The following is a 20,231-nucleotide window of genomic DNA, read 5'->3' as shown; positions in this document are numbered from 1 at the left end:
ACTGCAGAATTAGTAATTCGGCAAAGTAGATTAATCCTAATGAAACCCAATTTTCCCAAGATAAACTAAGTTGAATTTACTAAAACAAAAATCAGATGATTAACTTGTGGAACATATGAATGTTGTAAAACCCAAGTAGTTATGAATGCCCTTCAAGTAGAGCAACTACTGTTTGGATCTACAAGTGACGCCAATCTCACACAAACACGAGTCTACCAGTTTGTGAAGAGGCCAATTGGCACACAATTGTACCAAACCACTACTTACAATGAAAAAGTAGTAAAAGCAGAACTCAAGTATTGTATCAGGACAAATACATGTCCTCCCTTTGGGCGCTCCCCAAAGAGTGCCTCGCAAAAAATATCTGAGGAGAGCATTAAGTTTCTCAGTGATTCAGCTAGGCATAGAAGGCTATGAGCCAAGAGCTAGAAGATGGAATTCGCACAGATGGGTGCCCACGAATTGCTGTGGCCCAAATTGAGTGTTTTCGTGCTGTATTAGTCTGATAAATTCAGGATAGTGGTCCGACAGACTAGTCACAACAGTGTGACTATCACAATTACAACTGCATCAAGATTGACTTCTGTTCTCAAGCCATCCTTTTTTGGTGTTGACAGTTTCATGGTATCCAACTACATCATCCATACATTCACATTTCAGCAAGTTGCAGATCAGACCTTCAGAATCATACACCCACAAGGAAACATGGGCCATCAACAAAATAAATGTAGGCAACCACAATATGAAATTATTGATCCAGCATTTCCTTCAATACTCTTGTCACCTTCAAACTAGAACCGGCTTCAACCGACTTCAAACCGGCTTTAATGGATATATGGTTTGTAAAAACAAGGGATCCAAGAAAGAAGGAACCAGTGTGGCAAAACTTTTAACATGAAGCAAGTGATTCAACAGTCAAAGGATCAAGTTAAAATGTGGCAACTGTCATATCAAGTTGCAAAATGTGCAAGCCGACTAACTTATTAATATAGTTCCCAACAAGTCTCATCCAGTGAAATAGTCGTTTTGTGTGTACTCTCAGCAGAAGATGAAAATCCCACAGCATCTTGAAGAAAAAGAGAGTTCACAATTGTGCCCTGGAACATAATTAACTTTCAACCATATAACCAAAAGCAAACATTCATCAGATTGAAGCTATTTGTGGGATCTTGTGCACAAATTGCCTTTCGGATTAATTGCAAAGCAAGTGTGATTGCTTTTCAAAATAATTGACTGTGAAGTACTCTAGGACATCCTAAGGTAACAAGAGGTATAAGTTTAATTTACACTCTTGATCTTTCCTGTTTTCCCCACCAACACCAAGGCCAGTCTGCAGCCATTTTGATGCAGGCCATATCTTCAAATAGCCAAATGCACGAGGTATAACAGCAACATCATTTCAACTCTGGTGCTGAAGTTGTAACTGACTGCATTGCAAGCTAAGCTATATCAGGTGGACCCAAACCACTGACAATAGAAATGCGCAACGATTACAAGTCACCAAAAATTAGCTAACTACCATTGCAGAAGCTTACTCCCAATCAAAAATAATGTGCTACCCGTGCCATCAAACAGCACAAATACCGTATCAAAATTACAGCGCAGTGTTAATATAACACCTCATTTTATCTTGTTCTTAGATTATACGTCAAGTACCCTCCTAACCCCAGGATGAATATATTGCAATTCATTGCAATATAGAGGATAAAGTCCGATATCCTTACGCACGAGAACAATATCTTGTGGGATTCTATTGACCGCTTCAGACAAGGTATGTGGCACCACTATGATAGTGATCAAGGTTCTAGACTGGCTACTTTCTGACTTTGCACATCATATTTTTACTATTGAAACTATTTGATTGTCGGTTGTTATCTTTCTGCTTAGTCAATAAAAACTCTGTACTTTGACATGAGTGACTCTACCAAGTTTCCCACCTCCTCTGCATGTCTGCTTATGCTGAATAAAGACATGTTGCATCTCCAGCTCCAGTCTCCATGCAGCTCATTGAAAAATGAATTGGGAAATTATAGTTTCCCTGCAGGCATTAAAGCTGTCCACATTATCACAATTATACTGTACTCAATTTGGGCATGGCAAAGAAATAGACCAAACCAATGTTTATTTTCCTCACATCCACCTAATTCAACTAAAAACAGTTCTGCTATCACGCAAATCTCCATAACAAAAATTGGATATAACGCGGTTGATGGATCAGCGAACACCATTTACATTGCACTGGCCGAATTGGTTCGAACACAATTGTCTCTCAATAACTAAGGCTTCCAGTTTCACTGCAGAAGACTATTTAACTAAGACTACTTAAAAAAAAAATTTTGATTCATTCAAAAGTGTTAGTGTTCAGAAAGTGGTTGGTGTCTTTCTACAAGAAACACAGAAAGTTAACATTGGGGCTCAAGAAGCAATTCAGGTTGCAAATGCACTGGATTGGAGTATAAAGAAGTATCATACTGCCAATATACAAGACACTAGTGAGACTACTAGGAATATTATACAAATCTCTGGGCTCCACATCCGAGGAAGGACATTTTTTGATTTATAGGGAGTGTAATACCAATTCACCAGGCTTATTCGGGGGGGGCGGGGGGTGTGCGCGCATGCGCGTGTGTGTGTGTGGAAGAGAGAAGAGGGTGCCTTTTGGTGAGATTGAGCAGAATAGTGTACACTTCCTATACTTTAGATTCAATTGAAGCTTATAAAATTACAGTTTCCCAGGAAAGTGCAGGGCTGACAGCTCCCACGCTCCAGGCATCTGGAATAAATGGAATCGTAGTGCCAAAGTAGGTGGTCAGCTATTCAGGTTTGAAAACATTTCTTAATATCCCCCCCCCCCCCCCCCGATAGTAAATCATTTAAAAAAAAATACCCATGAGGGCTGTAGTTACCAAGTACCTAGCATGTTTAAGGTTGAGTATGATAGATTTTTCTTGGATATTAAAGGAAAACAAGATACAGTATACGAGCCAAGTACTGGAAAGTGATGCTGATTTAGAGCAGATCCATGGGAGTTGATCTACTCTTGCTTCTATTTCTTACGTTTCTTTTATCCTCCAATTTTATTGCTCCATCAGTGATGTTCATGATTTCAAATGACAATTGCCGGAGCTCAGAAGACCTCCCAAAACCCATACATTTTGTAAAGATGCTCTTCAAATTTATCTTTTTAATTAAGCTTTTGGATATCTGTGAACAAACCTTGCCTGATAACTTCAGTGCAGTTCCGAGAGACACCTTACAAAAATTAAAGGTACTCAATTAACATGTTATTTTGTTTGTTGCAATTCTTTCATAGAGAATGAAACAAGTGGTATTTTTTTGTAGACACAAGACTCGAGATGCTGGAACCTGAAGCAAAACAACAAACTGCAGGAGGAACTCAGTGGGTCAGGCTACATCTATGGAGGGAAATGGCCAGGCGGTATATTAGTTTAGACTCTTCCTCTGGACAGAGACCAGAGAACGGGTCTACACCCAACACACTGACTGTTCATTTCCCACTACAGATGCTGCCTGACCCAGTGAGTTCCCCCAGCAGTTTGGTTTGCTGCTATTTTGGTGTTGTGTGGTTTGAAAATTCTCATAAAACTGCATTATTAGAAAACTCCCGAGCACATAACAGCAGGAAGCTATTTGCCACTTAAAAAGTCTTGTACACCATTCTTCAAGATCACGGCTGATTTTGTTTTACTTTAACATTACTTTTCTGCATTATCCCTGTGCCTCTTGATTGTCTTAATATTCAGAAAAGTTCTGAATGGGCTAAATGCCGGCCTTCATATTGTGCTAGAGTAATGAATTCCAATGCTTCACTACCGAATTAACAAATGTCATGCCCCAAAAAACTGAATCAATGGTTCTGGACTCATCAACCATGGAAAGCATCCTCCCTCTATCCAGCCCCTCAAGGTCTGTACAATTTATAAGTTCTTACAAAACTTGAGAATTAGATCTGGCATATTCAATCACTTTTTGTATTGCAAACTCAATACCCCCGTAATTAGCCAAGTGAATCATCACTGCACTTCTTTAATGGTTGAGTGTATTCTTTAAGGTAATCAGCCCAAAACTGTACAGGTGCAATCCTATCAAGCCCCTGTATAATTCATGTACGACATTTTCATTCTTGTATTTAAATGCACATAATAAAATGGCAACATACCAGAATTGGAAGAAACACAAACAAAAGTTCAAGTGGCCTCTTGACGAGAATGGAGTTTACTGGGACACCATACCAAGTCTGACAACAGGATATCCATTGTTTTGTCAAGAACCTTCCCTTCATAAGATCATCATATGCAAATTCAATCATCGCAAAATGCTCAGCCCAATGACATTCCGATTATGCGATCGCTAACATTGCATTTGCCGTCTTTACGACCAATTCAACTTGCGAATTAATCTATTGGGAATCCTGCACTAGCACTCCCAAATTCCTTTGCACCTGCAATTTCAGAATCCTTTCCCCATTTAGAAAATAGTCTATGACTTTATTCCTACTACAAAAGTGCAAGACCGCACACTTTACTATGCTGTGTTCCGTCTGCCACTTCTAAACCCACTCCTATTGTCCAAATCCTTCTGCAGAGTCCCTGCTTCCTCTACACTGCCTGTGAGGAGTTGTGTTAAATCCAGCTATGGAAAGATTGAGACAGCCAATGCCACTAATTCTATTAAATGTGAGACAGCCAATGCCACTAATTCTATTAAATGTGAGACAGCCAATGCCACTAATTCTATCAAATATCTAACCTTAAGATTTGAGCTTGCATGTGCAAAAAGCCTACTAACACAAATAGCAGAACCACTACCCTTGTACAACTTGCAGACATGCAGAATGACTAACCACAGAGAACTGATTTTAGCAAAGAATGGAAAACAAACAACTTCATAATTGGAGGTGATCAACATTAAGCAATTTTGCTGATAACCAACCTCAAACAAAGGGTGAAAAACAACCCCATATTTGAAGAGGACCAATGACATCATGCTAATGGATGACTGATGTAAAGGACTACGTGAAAATAAATGTAATTGGATCAAAAGGGGGAAGGAAAGCTTTGTTTAAAAAAGGTATACAAGGTAATGCCAGAAGAAGAGGAAAAGCGACTCTTTGCAGTGTTACCTGGTCTGCGCGGGTAACTGATGTAGAGACTCTTGCTCAAATAAAACGTACGTTTTTGGTAACCCAGTGGCCTGGTCGATTATTGTCGCAACAACCGATGAAAAAGGCTTGAATCCTCACCTGCACCTCCACCTATTCTCGTATCATCCACAAACTTAACCACAATATCATCAATTTCATAATCCAGATCATTAACTACGTGAAAAGTAGTGGACCCAACACAGACCCCTGCGGAACACCACTACTCACCAGCAGCCAACCAGAAAAGCCCCCTTTATTGCCACTCTTTGCCTTCTGCCATTCAGCCAATCCTCTACCCATGCTGGTATCTTCCCTCTAACACCACGGGCTTTCATCTTATTTAGCAGCCTCATGTACAGCACCTTATCAAAGGCCTTCTGAAAATCCAAGTAAACATTCTCTATCCTGCTTGTTACTCCTTCAAAGAATTCCCACAGATTTGTCAGGCAAGATCTCTCCTTAACAAAGCCATGCTGACTTTTACCCCTTTTGTCATGTGCTTCCAGGTACACCAAAACCTCATCCATAACAATGGACTCTAAAATATTACTAACCACTGATGTCAGGCAAAACAGCCTATGGTTTCCCCTCTTTTGCCTGGCTCACTTGTTGAACAGCAGAGTAACATTTCCAATTCTCCAGTCCTCTGGGACCACTCCTCACTTTGGTGATTCTTGAAAGATTACTACTAATGTCTCCACAATCTCTAAAACTAACTCTTTCTGAACCCTGGGGTGTAGTCCATCCATTCCAGGTGACTTGTCCACTTTCAGACCTTTCAGCTTCCCAAGCACCTCTTCTTAGTAATAGCAACTCCACTAACTTCCCTACCCGACTCTTAATTTCTGGCATGTTGCTGATGCCTTCCAATATAACTGACACAGAAAAAAGTCTTCAGTTCGTCTGCTATTTCTTTATTCCCCATTACTACTTCTCCAGTGTCATTCTTCAGTGGTCCAATGTCCACTCTTGCCTCTTTTACTCTTCATATATCTAAAGATGCTGATTTTCCCAGTATACCTGCATATCGAAATCCCATGACCATTGTAACATTGCCTTTCTTGCACGCCGAATGAATCCCCTGATGTAATTTGTGCCCTACATCTTGGCAATGATCGGTGGCCTATATAACTCCCATCACAGTATGCACGATGTCCACAACACCAAACCTACCAATTTCTAACTGTGCGATCTCATCCACCTTGTTCCATATATTATGAGCATTCAAATATAACCCCTTGAGTTCAGTATTCACCATCCCTCTTCTCAAATTGGTTCCCATTTTGCCTGGCACTAGATTCAACGCATTTTTGAACTTTGTCCTATTACTTCTTCTGGAGACTTCAGTAACCTCTCCTGTGCTCTCCTTTCCTTTAACTTCATCCATACATTTCCAATTTGTTGAACGCCCTCCCCCTCCTCCAAACCCACCCCCCACTATTTAGTTTAAAGCACCATCTAGAGTTCTGGAAGAATGCTAATTTAAAATTATGAATTAAAGTCATAGTAATTAAGTTTGTTTCAAATCTTAGTTCAGTGGTGCGTAGTGGAGGGTTCTTGTCTCTACGAGCAGGTTATGGGGAAGTTAAGGTGATCCAAATTATTGAAAAGTATATCATTAATAAAGACTGAACCAACCAGAGCACTTTTCTCTGAAGTGACCAGAGATTTATTAAAATGTTGACATTAAGTGTTTTACATGGAAACATATTTTGCCTACCCTTCCTTGGGAGGATTCCAAAATTAGTGATTGCTTTTCAATTTGACGAAAGTCAGGAGATACTATTTCAATCATAATGTGGTTAGAAAGTGGAACTTGCTATCAGGTGGAGAGGATAAGGCAAATGGAATAGAAACATTCAGAGAAAAGTTAAAGTTAAACAAAGGAGAGAGTTGTATACTGTTTCGGGAAGGGTGGGAAATCCTCATGAATACCATCAAGAGCGGCAGGACCAAATGACAGGCAAACAAAGTAACTTGCACACAAAGAATGGCCACTTGGAATAAATAGTTGTCGACACCTGCAGAAGCAGATTTCAATTGGTATCAGAGCCAATAGGCAGACCTCTTTCAACTACAGATTCCTCAAATTTTACTACAATCCAGGGAAGGAATCCAATCAAGCCACTCAATCCTTAGGATTCCAATCAAGCCACTGATTCAAAGATTTCCCATCAGGTGTGTTATCATTTGTGATGAAAGATGTTAATGAAAAAGAAACAACTAAACAAGTCGCATCAGGTCAGACCAAGAAGCTTGCGGCTATGAGGCACAGTGAGCTGAATACTTCTCCCCACAGCACTGTGTACAGGCAGGCATTCATGCATCACTGGAATCTGGTGCTTTAGACTGCAGCTGTCTTGCATGTCAAGACTCATCGGCTGACAGGGATCATATCTATTTGATCCGTCACCCATTCCTTCTCTCCTGAGATGCTGCCTGAACTGCTGAGTTACTCCAGCATTTTGTGAATAAATATCTATTTGCCAAGTCTCTACTTCTCTTGCTGTCAGCTGTAGCCCGTTCTCAAAATGGAATCTGTGCATCCCATTAAAAGATACAGCAGTTCAAGGCTATTGTCATGTTGTAGAGCAGTGGAATCTAGCAGTACAAGTACATTGTTCACTGAAAGAGGTGTCACAGGTAGAGAGTAGTGAAGGTGGCTTTTGGCACACTAACCTTCATCAACCAGGGAATCAAATACAGAAATTGGGACATTATGTTACAGTTATTCATTGTTGAGACCACACTTGGAGAATTATGTTCAGTTTTGGTCACCCTGCTATAGGAAAGATGCCATTAAGATGCAAAGAGTGTAGGGAGATGTACGAGCAAGTTGCCAAGACTCAAGAACCTGTACATGGAGTGGTTGGACAGACTAGGCCTTTATTCCTTGGAGCGCAGAAGACTGACATTTGATCTTGTAGAGGCATATAAAATCATGATGGGAATAGATAGGGAGAAAAGAGTCCTTTTCCCCAGGGTAGAGAAATTAAAAATTAAAGGGCATTAATTTAAGATGAGAGGGGAAAGATTTAATAGGAATCCAAAGGGAAACTTATTCCACACAGAGGGTGGTGGGTATATTTTTAATGTCTACTGCCGGACCCTGACGTGAGAGGACGCTGGCGTTGAGTATTCGCCGCTTTTCCGTCAGGATAGTTTGTCTGTTTGTTTCTATGTTAATTGTTTTTGTAAAGCGCTTTGAGCATGTGATAAGGCGCTATATAAAATAAATGGATTATTATTATTATTATTATGGAATGAGCTGCCAAATGAATTAGTTGAGGTAGATATAATTAAAACATTTAAAAGATGTTTGGACATGTACATGAATAAGAAATGTTTAGAGGGATAAGGCAAGGCAGATGGGACTAGCTTAGGTGGGGAACCTTAGTCAGCTTGGACAAGTTGGGCTAAAGGGCGTTTCCATGCTGAGTTACTATGATTTTAAGGTTTTATCATTCTTCCCATATTCTACTACATTCTATATTTTTCTGGTAAAACAAAGATTTTTCTTCTCAAAAACTGAAGGACTATGTAATCTTTTAAATGTGGTGTGATTATCCAATGACCATTATTTCATCTATAATCCATCCAATCCTCCTTTCACAACTACCTGCCACTGCTCTGATCTCGGGAGTATCCTTCACATTATTCACAGCTGATCATGAAATTAGTCCTGCAAGAATGGAGATGTTTATTTCAATGAGATAGCAACCATCACATTGACAATAAGATGGCGAGAAATGTATTAACATCCCACTCCATGGCAGTTTGGGTTAAAATGAATGATGGGGGTTGGCATAGGACCACTGTGTAGAGATAGACAGATACAGAGATACAGCTTAGAAATAGGCTCTTTGGTCCATCGAGTCCACACTGCCAATCGATCATCTGTTCACACTAGTTCCATGTTACCCCACTCTCCCATCCACTCCCTACATACAACGGCCAATCAACCTACAAACCTGCACTTCTTTGGGATGTATGGGGAAACCCACACGGCCACAGGGAGAACAGGGGAAACTCCACACAGCCAGCACCTGAGGTCAGTATTAAGCTCTGTTGCTCAACCTTTAGCAGAAAATGCAAAAGTGGAAACAGAGTGTGCCAGATGGGTAGCAACCCAAAGACTGCAATGACATTCATACTCAACCCCATCTCCAATCAACCCAATAATGTAGTTGTCGATGTAGACTAACCACCCAATCATGCCCAAATTTGCATGAAAGGTAAAAATAAAAAAGGCAAACATGACTTTTCAGGGGCTCAGTCCCATTTGTCATTGGATGCCTTGCATCATACGATTCAGAAAAGCCATTGCTGCAATGTAGTTGGATGAATGGATCTATACCCATGCATACTGAAAAAAATATCTAATGCCAATCTGACCCAACCCATCTGTAAAAGGAACTACACCTCATGCAATAAACCAACTTTATTGAATGTTGAGCAGAATATTTACCATACCTGCAAGTATTTACTAATCTTGCTCCAAGGTTTAAAAAGTTACATATCCTGCATTAATGTTTGAGATACAGTATTTTCTTAAAAGCATAATCTGCTATCTTGGCTCATTAAAAAAAAAGGAGGGAAAAAAAGAAAAAAAACCCTTTTTAACCCAGAGAGTTGTGAATTTGTGGAATTCTCTGCCAGAGGGCAGGGGAAGCCAAATTACCAGATGGATTTAAGAGAGAGTTAGAAAGAGCTCTAGCGGCTAGTGGAATCAAGGGATATGGGAAGAAGGTAGGCACGGGTTATTGATTGGGGACGATCAGCCATGATCACAATGAATGGCGATGCTGGCTCAAAGGGCCGAATGGCCTCCTCCTGCACCTATTTTCTATGTTTCTATACTCCCAAAAGTTTCAGACTGACAAGGGAGCAGAATGCTAGTAACCCAAAGCAGGTTCTCACATTGCTTCTGGAATGGGCATTGCACAAATGCAGATTTGAAAGAACCATGGCATTGCTACCTAATCCCTCAAATCGAACAAGATTTTTACTTAACAATATATTACACCTATTATTGAAAACTATGCCGCTCACATGTGTGCCAAAGGGCATACCCAAACCTCACATTGTTCACACTCTCCATAAACAGACTGAATAACCCATTCATATTGTATATATTTAAAATTAGCAGCATTTATAACTTGTGATGTTTGAATAAAAGAATGAGGTACATCTTAAAACTTTAAAGTACAAAAGATCCCAAACAAGGGAAGCAGTAACTTAATTTCCCCATAAACTCTGCTGCTTTTGCTCGTCCAGTAATGAACTGCTGACCAAGCAAATATTTAGAGGCAGTAAATAGGATGAGTTGAATGTCAGAAGGCAGATGCAGCCTAGGATGGATACAGGAGGACAAGAAATAACAGTAACATGTGGAAGAACAACACTGCTGATGATTACTTGGCTACAAATGTGCAACTAAGAATGGAACCAGGTGTGGTTCTCAAAAGGAACTCACAGGTTAAGGGAGATGAAAAGTGATAGATTACTTTAGTCACAATGACACAGATGGCCCACTGAGTCACTTTCATACAGAGAGATAAGGACAAAAACCCAGAGGAGGGATTCTCACAAGGATCACCAGAAATGAGCTGCTTCAAATCCCCAGGGATCAATGCAACAATGCACATTGATGGAAATATAGGTATGACTCATAGACTATATGTGGAGATAAAGTAAGTAGATGTGCTATAACCAACCTCTGCACAGTAGTGCAGAAGCAAGGATTCTAGTCCCGAAACACATAAAATTATTCTATGGCTGGTAATCCAGGAGAGAACCAGCAGTCTCTGTTTAGCGCCATAGGTTAGCTTCCCAAATGAAGAATAGCCTTTCAAGTGAAACACAAACAAAGCTATTGGCCTCAACGGAACTTGACTCCTTTGACTCAAAAGTCTTCATAGAGTCAGGTAAATAGACTTTCCAGGATTCTGTCTGGGAGTACGAAAGGGAAGGTTAACCTTGGTTACGACATATTTTTTCAGAATAAAATCTCTCAGCCCAATGACATTGAATGTGTGCTCCGATATTTTGCACATACAATTGCATTCTCATAAGAGATTTTACATGCAAAGAATCCTCATAATAATGTTAAGGCAAGTTCCAATTTCCAAGAGAATTACTTTATGCCTCCACTTAGAAAGCAACAGGAAATGTACCTGGGTACTTGCGCAAGAAGTGCACGGAGAGTCAGTTGCTTAGAGGTGTGGAGATAGCAAAACATTTACAAAAAATAGGTTGGTTTAAAAGGGTGCAGAAGAAATTTACCAATGTTTTTCACAGATCAGAAAGTTCAGTTATGTGGAAAGACTGGAAACTGGGAGTTCTTCTTGGAACAGAGATTGTAACAACTTTGGAACAAAGTTGTAATGACAGAGGTAATTAAAAGTATCACCAATGGCAGATCGAGAGAAACAGTCCCCAGAGGGGTCAGGAATTAGAAGCCACAGAATGAAGGTGATCGGCAAAAGAACTAAAAGCGGCATGAGGTGAAATGGTATCACAGTGAGCGGTCAGAGCTCCAAGGCAGGTCCCAAAACCTTTCAGATATTTACTAAAACATTGTTTTGAAGGGAAAGGTCTTACGGGTCTCCAAGGAGTAGGATGACCCGGATTCTCCTATAAAGCTAGCATATGGCTATAAACTACAAGGCTCTATGGTTTCCTTCCATGCTGTAAAGAGTCAGCTAAGATCATGTTTAGAAGACCAGTTTGTAAAGTACATTCAATGCCCAAAACGCAAGTTCTACAACAGCTGTATCCCAATTCTGACAACTCAGTTGGGGTAGCATCAGAAACGCTAAATGCTAGGTTACACCGTCAAGACTTGCATCAACATACTGAAATCTCTTCAAAGAACGCAAAATGTTGTCAGCTATGCAATCATAATATCCCACACACAGACAAAAATTGAGGCCAGCCTATTTATTTGCACTTTTCACAAGTAGATGAGGTGGGAGGAAGAATTCAGAAAATTTAACTGGGTCAATTCACACCTCATTACAAAAAGAAAAATCACATCTCAATCAAGGCAGAACTCCATTGTCATTATATCCAAATAAGAATCTACTCAAGTGTAAAGGCCTGGTACATTTAAATCCACAATTTGCTCAAATCCAAGGCCAGCAGACCCAGAATGATACTTTATCTTACATTCTCTTTATTTATTTGGCCATTCATCATGCGTTTGGACCTTTGGCAAAACCCTAATCTACACCTTACTCTGGGACATCCATGATTACATCAGAAATGTACTAGTGACACAAAGTGAAAAACTAAATTGGTGGCCAAACAGATTAATTTTAAGAGTAGGAAGGAAAGTTCAGAACAAATGTGTGCCTTAATTCGACACACAGACATTCACAACATTCAACAAGCAACAGAACAAGGATTAATCACCACAATCCTATAGATGTTTCACTACTACTACAAGGCAGATGAGTCAGTTTCATCATCCATTTCAACTGCAACGAAGCAACTTCCAAACGTCAAACTTGCATATTCCATTAGGAAATAAGACCCTTCGAGGTAGAAGGAAGGAATGCGTAGTAAGGATCTTAATCTTACAAAGAATGGCTAATTCATGGAAGACTGTTTTGTTCAATAAGATACAAAAATTATTAGATTAAAGATTGGCAACATGAAATAAATACACATCAATCACTAAAATTAGAAAGGCAACTAAAGGAAAGAGGATGAAAAATGCCAGGTATGTAGAAATGAGCACCGATGGGGACAGAAGAGGTAGGTTTTCATCTTATCGTCCTGTGAATCCTGTAGATTCACACCAACCACATTCTGAACCAGTGGCAAATGAACCATCAATTTGCCAAAGCACAAAGCTTTGGCACCAAATTAAAGGTGTAAATCAGTTTTTGTACATTACAAAATAGCAGCAAAACTCTGAAATGAAATCTCAAAGAAACGAACAAACTATAACAATCACAAAGCAATTAGCTTGTTGCTAACAGGATATGGTCTGGACATGTGTTAGCAGACAATTCTTCCCTTTCGATGTTGCCCGAAAACGAACAGCCACAATAAAACACTAACCTTTAGTCTGTTGGCGTTCCCGTTCCAAAATGTATTCGCAAGTTCACAAAAGCCACGTAATTTGAAGATAAAAGGAAGTCGCTTACTGAGATCAAAGATTAAAAAAAGGCTCTGCAGTTATGCAAGTAGCATAAAGTCCAAAGAGGGTGGGGGTGGTCTGTTGTGCAGTCTTCCTCTGGCTACCTCCAGGTAAAGGACGAGCATTTGTCCTGAACGGTCCGTCCTACTCTTAAAAGGTTTCCACTAATGCAAGAGCAGTGGAAGCCAAAGGAGGAAGCCGTCAAATACACAGCACCACAAAGAGCCGTCAGTTCCTGTTATTGATATCCTGCCCAGGCAAAGCAACAAAACTATTCAGTGCAACAGAGAATCTAATCACAGCAAAATAAATTCCACACCTTTGCAAGTCAGGTATTTGACCTTGTTATTGTCATTGTTCCTAATGATAACGCTGCAGGATTGATCCGAGCGAAATGACCCTAAACTTTGCCCATGCAGAGTATTGTTGCATTTTCAGCAAGAATTGCTTGTACTGAACTTGAGGCACTTGCATTAAACCACTCTACTTGAAACAAAACAACCAGGAGTCCTTTGCCTGTCCTAATACCTCCTTCCTCGACTCTGTCCAGGGACGCCGATGGTTCTTTCAGGTAAGGCAGAGGTTGACTTGCACCTCCTCGAAACTCATCTACTGTATACATTGTTCAAGGTATGGACTCGTACATCGGCAAGACCAAAAGTAGACGGGGCGATCGATTTGCTGAACACATTCGGACTCCGCCTGGGCCTACCTGATCTCCTGGTTGCCAAACACTTTAATTCCCCTTCCCACACTGACCTTTCTGTCCAGGGCCTTCTCCATTGTCAGAGGGAGGCAAATTGGAGGAACAATACCTCATTTCGCTTGGGTAACTTACAAACCAACGGTATGAATATTGATTTCTCCAACTGCAAGCGTCCCTTGCATCCCCTCTCTCGCCATCCCTCCCCCACCCAAGTCGTGGTTCTAGCTTCAAAGTCGTCTTGCTGAGTCTTATTGTGTGTAACTCGTTTTTATCCAGCCCACAGCTAACGATGGCCTATTTTCATTACCATCATTGTTCCATCAGTTACTTTTTTGCATATCTTTCATACATTTCTTCTTTCTCTCTCCATATTACTGTCTATATCAGTTATTTCCCTTTCCCCTGACGCTCATTCTGAAGAAGGGTCTCGACCAGAAACGTCATCTCTTTTCTCCAGAGAACAGTTCTCTAAGTTACTCTAGCTTTTTGATCTATTTTCAGCAAAACCCCCCAAACCAGTTCTGCACCAATCCAATGCCTGTGACTTGCAACAGAAGGGTTCACCATCAGGAATTTGAACAATTCCAAAGTCAATTTTCAGTTCATAATTACCAGTTAGTTCCCCCCTGACACCAGTCATGGAAATAGATACCCCACCAAATTTGCAGATGAGAAAACTGGCTGTAGGAGCCAAGTACCACGTAACTTTATTTGACAGGTGGCAGGGCAAAAGGATTTGATGCTTGCAGAGCCAGCACCATCCCTAAAGACAAGAACACACTACTGCCATTGGAAATAGCCTTTCATGATGTCCCAATATACTCTACAGCCATTGAAGTGCTTTTAAAGTGTAGTCATCGTGGGATTATGGGAAGTGCAGTGACCAGGAAATAAAGTACAGCCACTCCACCTTGCTGGCTCACATGCAGAGTCTGAAAGGTATCCTAAAGACATGCTCAATTGATTTGTCTGTGTAACGGTAGACCTACTTCTAATGATTTTCCTCCCTAATTAACCAGGTCAGTGCGGGAAGGGGAATTAAAGTGTTTGGCAACCGTGAGATCAGGTAGGCCCAGGCGGAGTCCGAATATGTTCAGCAAATCGATCGCCCGGTCTACGTTTGGTCTCACCGATGTACGAGTCCATACCTTGAACAATGTATACAGTAGATGAGTTTGGAGGAGGTGCAAGTGAACCTCTGCCTAACCTGAAAGAACGGTCGGCATCCCTGGACAGAGTCAAGGAAGGAGGTATTGGGACAGGCAAAGGACTCCTGTTTGTTTTGTATCAAGTATAGTGGTTTAATACAAGTGCCTCAAGTTCAATCAGTTAAATTGCTCAGTGAGTCGAATACTCAAGGTCCCATGACACTCTACGAAGTTGCATGCACTACTATTGTCCTGGCCATCATTTCTTGCTAAATATATTAAAACAAAAGTCATTTCCTCAATGCTAGCTAGCTATTGCTCCCTGAATAAACTACACATCCATGACGAGAACAGCACGATCCCCTTTAAACAAAGAAATCCGAGATCAGTGCTGCTTTGTTCTTTCATTCAATGCATCAAAGCACTTTCTGAAGCAAATAGTGCTTTATGGTGGCAACTGATTTTTATTACAATTAAGAGACACAGGAATTTCAGCCCTTTTGTTCTCACATCCTTATATTTTGAAGCGAGCGACCAGTGCAAATTTGAGGAACTAAAACAAATAAAAAGTACAAGTTCAGGCCTGTGTGCCGAGTTGGAATGCATCAACTATTAGAGTTTTGATTGAACATGAAACCTCAGCTCTGCTCCATAACTGACACCACGGCTACAAGTACATGCCCATTATAAACCTAACTGCTTCATGAACAAGTTTTTGCTGTGTACATCCTGTCAAAAAAATGCCAGAATGAGGATATTTTTATACATTGCCTGATCCTAAACTTTCCTCAGACAGCCTCTTCAGTTATCCAACAAAATCATATTTCTTTACAAAATCTTCATGTGCTCACAACACACAAACCTCTCAAACTGACTTTCAATATCACTCATCAAATGAGCCAAAATTCCTAAGAATCAGCGTCCCAGTTAGGCTCAATATTCAGAAGTTTTTAATGGCACCATCCGATTATGCTGAAATTAATATTTATACTGCTATATTGTATTCCCAAGTTTTTCAGTGTTGTGTAATCAGAGAATGACACAGATCCATTCTACACAGTTTACTGCTGCATATATTACTACGATCGTAAGCACGGATGAGTGTTATCGACGCGTCTCATTCTGACCCTTGGCCCCCACACCTCTTCCTCCAATCTTAGGCACACACCCCTCCAACCCTCGAAGGCACCCATGACTCCACCACCCACCTCAGCCAACCACTCACCATCTCCAGTTGCTCCTATAGCCCCCTTGGGCACCCACATTCCCCCCTCTTCTATCCATGTCGGGCATCCGGTCCCTCATCTTCCACCACTCCCGCCTAGGGCCATTCCTCCTCTCCCCTCTCCTTCCACCTCCCCAGGCACTTCGTCTTCTTCCTCCTCCTCTTCCCCACCCCTCTCTCTCTCTCAGGCCATTCCTTCCACCTCCTCTGCACCCCCCTTTCTCTCAGGCCATCCCTTCCACCTGCCCTGCCCCCCCCCCCCTCGCTCCACCACCCCTCCCCCAGTCCACTCTAACTCCTACTCCCTATCTCTCCCCCCCCGCCCCCCAGGGTTACTCCCCGCCCTCAAGTTCACTGGGACCCTTCACATTCCTTACCTCCCCTCTCAAGCGGGCACTTCCTACTTCCTCCTCCCTCCCCCTTCCTCCTCAACCTGAACTTGGGAGAATCCAGCCCCTTCTCCATCAACATCAAAGATGCAACACACACTAATTCCAGGCACGGCCCAACTTATTCACTTGCCCATCAGCTCGCCCATCTTCCTCCGCGCCCCTATCCTCCCCCTCCCACGACCTTTCTCACCCCGCTCAGTGACCCCGACATTTTTGGCATGGACTGCAGGGACCATACAGGTGCCGGTCGGCGGCGCTAACCCAGCTGTATTGGTCCCGACTGCTGCCGCGCACACTCACCTGCTGTGGTGGGCCGATGCACCGGCTGTGAGGGCCGTGCTGCCTCCGCACGGAAAGACGGGCACAGGGGCACCGTAACAGGGCGAACCGCCACCGAATGGCGGAGGGAAACGGAAGTGAAGCTACTGCCTGGCCCGGTCCAGGAAAGGAAAGGGTGGGGAATGAGGCAGCACGGAGCTGGAGACTAAGCTCCTCCCCGTCCATCACTGAGCCCTGAACCGCCTCCACCTTCAGACTCTCAGACCAACAGCGGTCCCGTGGCATTTCGGTATTTGTAGTCCCAGTAAGCCATGATCTTCGGGAAACGCCGAACTATGGACTTCAATCTCCAGCACGTGTTGCGCGTACTGCATTGTGGGGCGGCGACAGGACTGTCAGCCGTTAGGACTACATTCCCCAGAGCGCACCGCGGTCCAGGCGGCTTTTCGACTGAAAGAGGTGTAGTTCCTGTAGTCATGGAGACGCAGTGCCGCCTCTGGCCTTGGCACTCACTCACCGCAGCAGCGTCAAGAGTGTTTTATTATCATCTGTCCCAGATATAACAATTAAATTCTTACTTGCAGCAGCACAACAGAATGTGTAAACATAGTACTCTGTAAATAATTGATGAGGACAGTATTTTATTCAAGATGTGGCTGCCAAGGAACTTGAAGCTGTCAATCATCTCTATGGGAACTCTGTTGGTCGTTTTCTGAGAGTTTAACCGTGTAAAAGCAGACCTGACGTCTGCCCTTGATATCTATGGAACAGAGCCGATGTGTGGGGTGGGGGAATTCCTTAGTGCAACTTTGTTCAAAACGGACATAAAAGGCATTGAGCTCAACGACAGAATTGCGTTGTTGCCAGATATTGCCCCAAAGTCAGCTTGCAGCCCATTATGGTATTCTGGCACTCACCTGACATCCGTTTGATTGAATTGAGCCTGCAGATTTTTTTGAAATTCTCTCTAGGTTTCCCTGATCAACTTCAAATTAAATTTATACCTGCTTAAAAGAAAGATATCTCATGGATTAGAGGGATGGAGAGGATTGCCAAATTAGGGAGGGTGAAACAATAGAGGGGAAAGGTGTAATTATTTTAAAGTAGAAAGGCAAGAACAAATTTTGAATAATTAAACAATTGCAACAAAATTACTATTCTGCTTCTTGTTTTATCAAACTTGGTAGAGCATACAAGCTTGTCAACCCAGTTGCCATTATATTTGTGTTTTTTTAAAACATAGTTCTCAACAATGCCACATTGACCAGCGGACTGCAGGTGGAGTGGTTTGAGTGCCTCAAAATAGGCTGTTCATGGCAAAATATTTCCAACTTACTGAGAAAACATGTGTAGGAAGGAACTGCAGATGCTGAGTAAACATGTTCTCTTTGGAGAGCATAAAATGGATATTAAAGAAAATTATCTTCATAGAACCATTACGGCAATTCTTGCAGATAAATGCATGAATGATTGATAGTTAGGGGCAAAGTGAATGATCATACTTACAGCATTATGCTCGGGAAGTTTGATTGGGAAGGTCATTGTCTCAGCTCTGCCTGGTTCTCAGCTTATGCAGCCTTTAAAAAAAAAACACTCTCACAAACCAATAGAGATGAAAGAATGAGTAGGAAGGAACTACAGATGCTGGTTTAAACCGATATAACTTTAAGTGAAAATATACAATGTCCAGAATGAAGTAGGTTGGACGATTGGGACTACATCCAGGCTTATGAGAGAACTGTTCATAAGTTTGATAACAAAGAGGAAGAAGTAAGTCGTGAACCTGTTGGTATGTGCTTTCAAGCTTTTGTATGATTTTGAGAATGTAACCAGGTCCATCGATTTTCGAGGGCTCACCCTGTTGGAATAATTTACACTAGACGTGAGTGACTTTCAAACTGTAGCTACTTTATTAGCAATAACTTGTCAGACAAGGAGAACAGCCAAGCAAGAGACTGTCCTAAAAGAAACACAAAGCATGTGTTATTTTTATATCATTTTTGATAGCACAGAAGCAAGGTTAGTCACGTATACTTGTTAACATTGTGATCAAGCATTCAGTAACTTCCCACGGAGAAACAGGCTTCTTTATCTATGTGGGAATATTAGGGAGTCTCGGTGTTCCCTTGAGTTCATAAGTTCTTCATTGGATTAATTGAACTTTTGACTCCTATGCCGGACAGGCCTGGTGTAGGTGGCCCATAGAGTCAAAAGTTCAATTCCCACAGAGTGAAGTGCTGCCCATGTTGAAGACAAAATGGAAGAATAACTCATTTCTTCCCACAATTCCCACAACCCTCAAAGTATCTTCTACATACTCTCTCGCTTATTCTACATATATGTATTCTGACGTGATGAGTATACAGAATGAGCAGCCAAAGGAAGTGGTAGTGGCAGATACAGTTATGACATTTAAAAGACTAACGTCAGGGGGGAGGGAGATAGATAGATAAGGAAGTGTGAAAACAGAGCAAAGGGAATGGAGATCAAGGAAAATGTAGAATAGATCATTGTTAGCCGGGAGAAGGTAACAACAAAGCAAACATATAAAATGTAGTCGGAGAGAGTAAGACTGGATGGAGAACTGGGAAGGGGGTGTGATGGAGATAGGGAAAACAAGGGTTACTTGAAGTTAGAGAAGTCAATGTTCATACCGCTGGAGTAAGCTGTCCAAGCGAAATATGAGTTGCTGTTCCTCCAATTTGCACTGGGCCTCACTCTGACAATGGAGGAGGCCCAGGGCAGAAAGGTCAGTGTGGGAATGGGAGGGGGAGTTAAGAAGTCCAGAAATCAGGAGATCAGGTAGGTTCAGGCGGAATGAGCGGAGGTGCTCAGAGAAACGATCCCTAAGCCTGCACTTGGATATACAGTTCACACCGGGAACAGCGGATACTGTAGATGAGGTTGGAGGAAGTGCAAATGAACCTCTGCGTCACCTGAAAAGACTGTCGGGGACGGAGTCAAGCGGGGAGGTATAGGGACAGGTGTTGCATCTCCTGCGGTTGCATGGGAAAGTATCTGGGAATGGGGTATTTTTGGTGGGACGGGTCGAGTTGACCAGGGAGCAGCGGAGGGAACGGTTTCTGCGGAAAGGGGTGGAGATGGGAAGATGTGGCTAGTGATGGGATCCCGTTGGAGGTGGCCAAAATGTTGGAGGATTATGTGCTG

The 20,231-nt window shown here is 41.9% G+C and overlaps 1 protein-coding gene across 1 annotated transcript in view; it reads right to left on the bottom strand.

Annotated features, from left to right (window-relative positions):
* LOC144599590 (serine/threonine-protein kinase PAK 2-like) overlaps window positions 1–17,290 on the bottom strand; it is a 47,095-nt gene extending 29,805 nt beyond the window's left edge. Inside the window, exon 1 of the mRNA XM_078410657.1 lies at window positions 17,085–17,290. The gene's annotated coding sequence lies outside the window, so the exon portion shown is untranslated. The remainder of the gene's footprint in view (window positions 1–17,084) is intronic.
* Window positions 17,291–20,231: the final 2,941 nt, after the last annotated feature.

This window comes from Rhinoraja longicauda, chromosome 13, assembly GCF_053455715.1.
Source record: "Rhinoraja longicauda isolate Sanriku21f chromosome 13, sRhiLon1.1, whole genome shotgun sequence".
Lineage (NCBI taxonomy): Eukaryota > Metazoa > Chordata > Chondrichthyes > Rajiformes > Arhynchobatidae > Rhinoraja > Rhinoraja longicauda.
The sequence above is the reverse complement of the archived record's forward strand: the minus strand, read 5'-3'. Positions and strand labels throughout refer to the sequence as shown.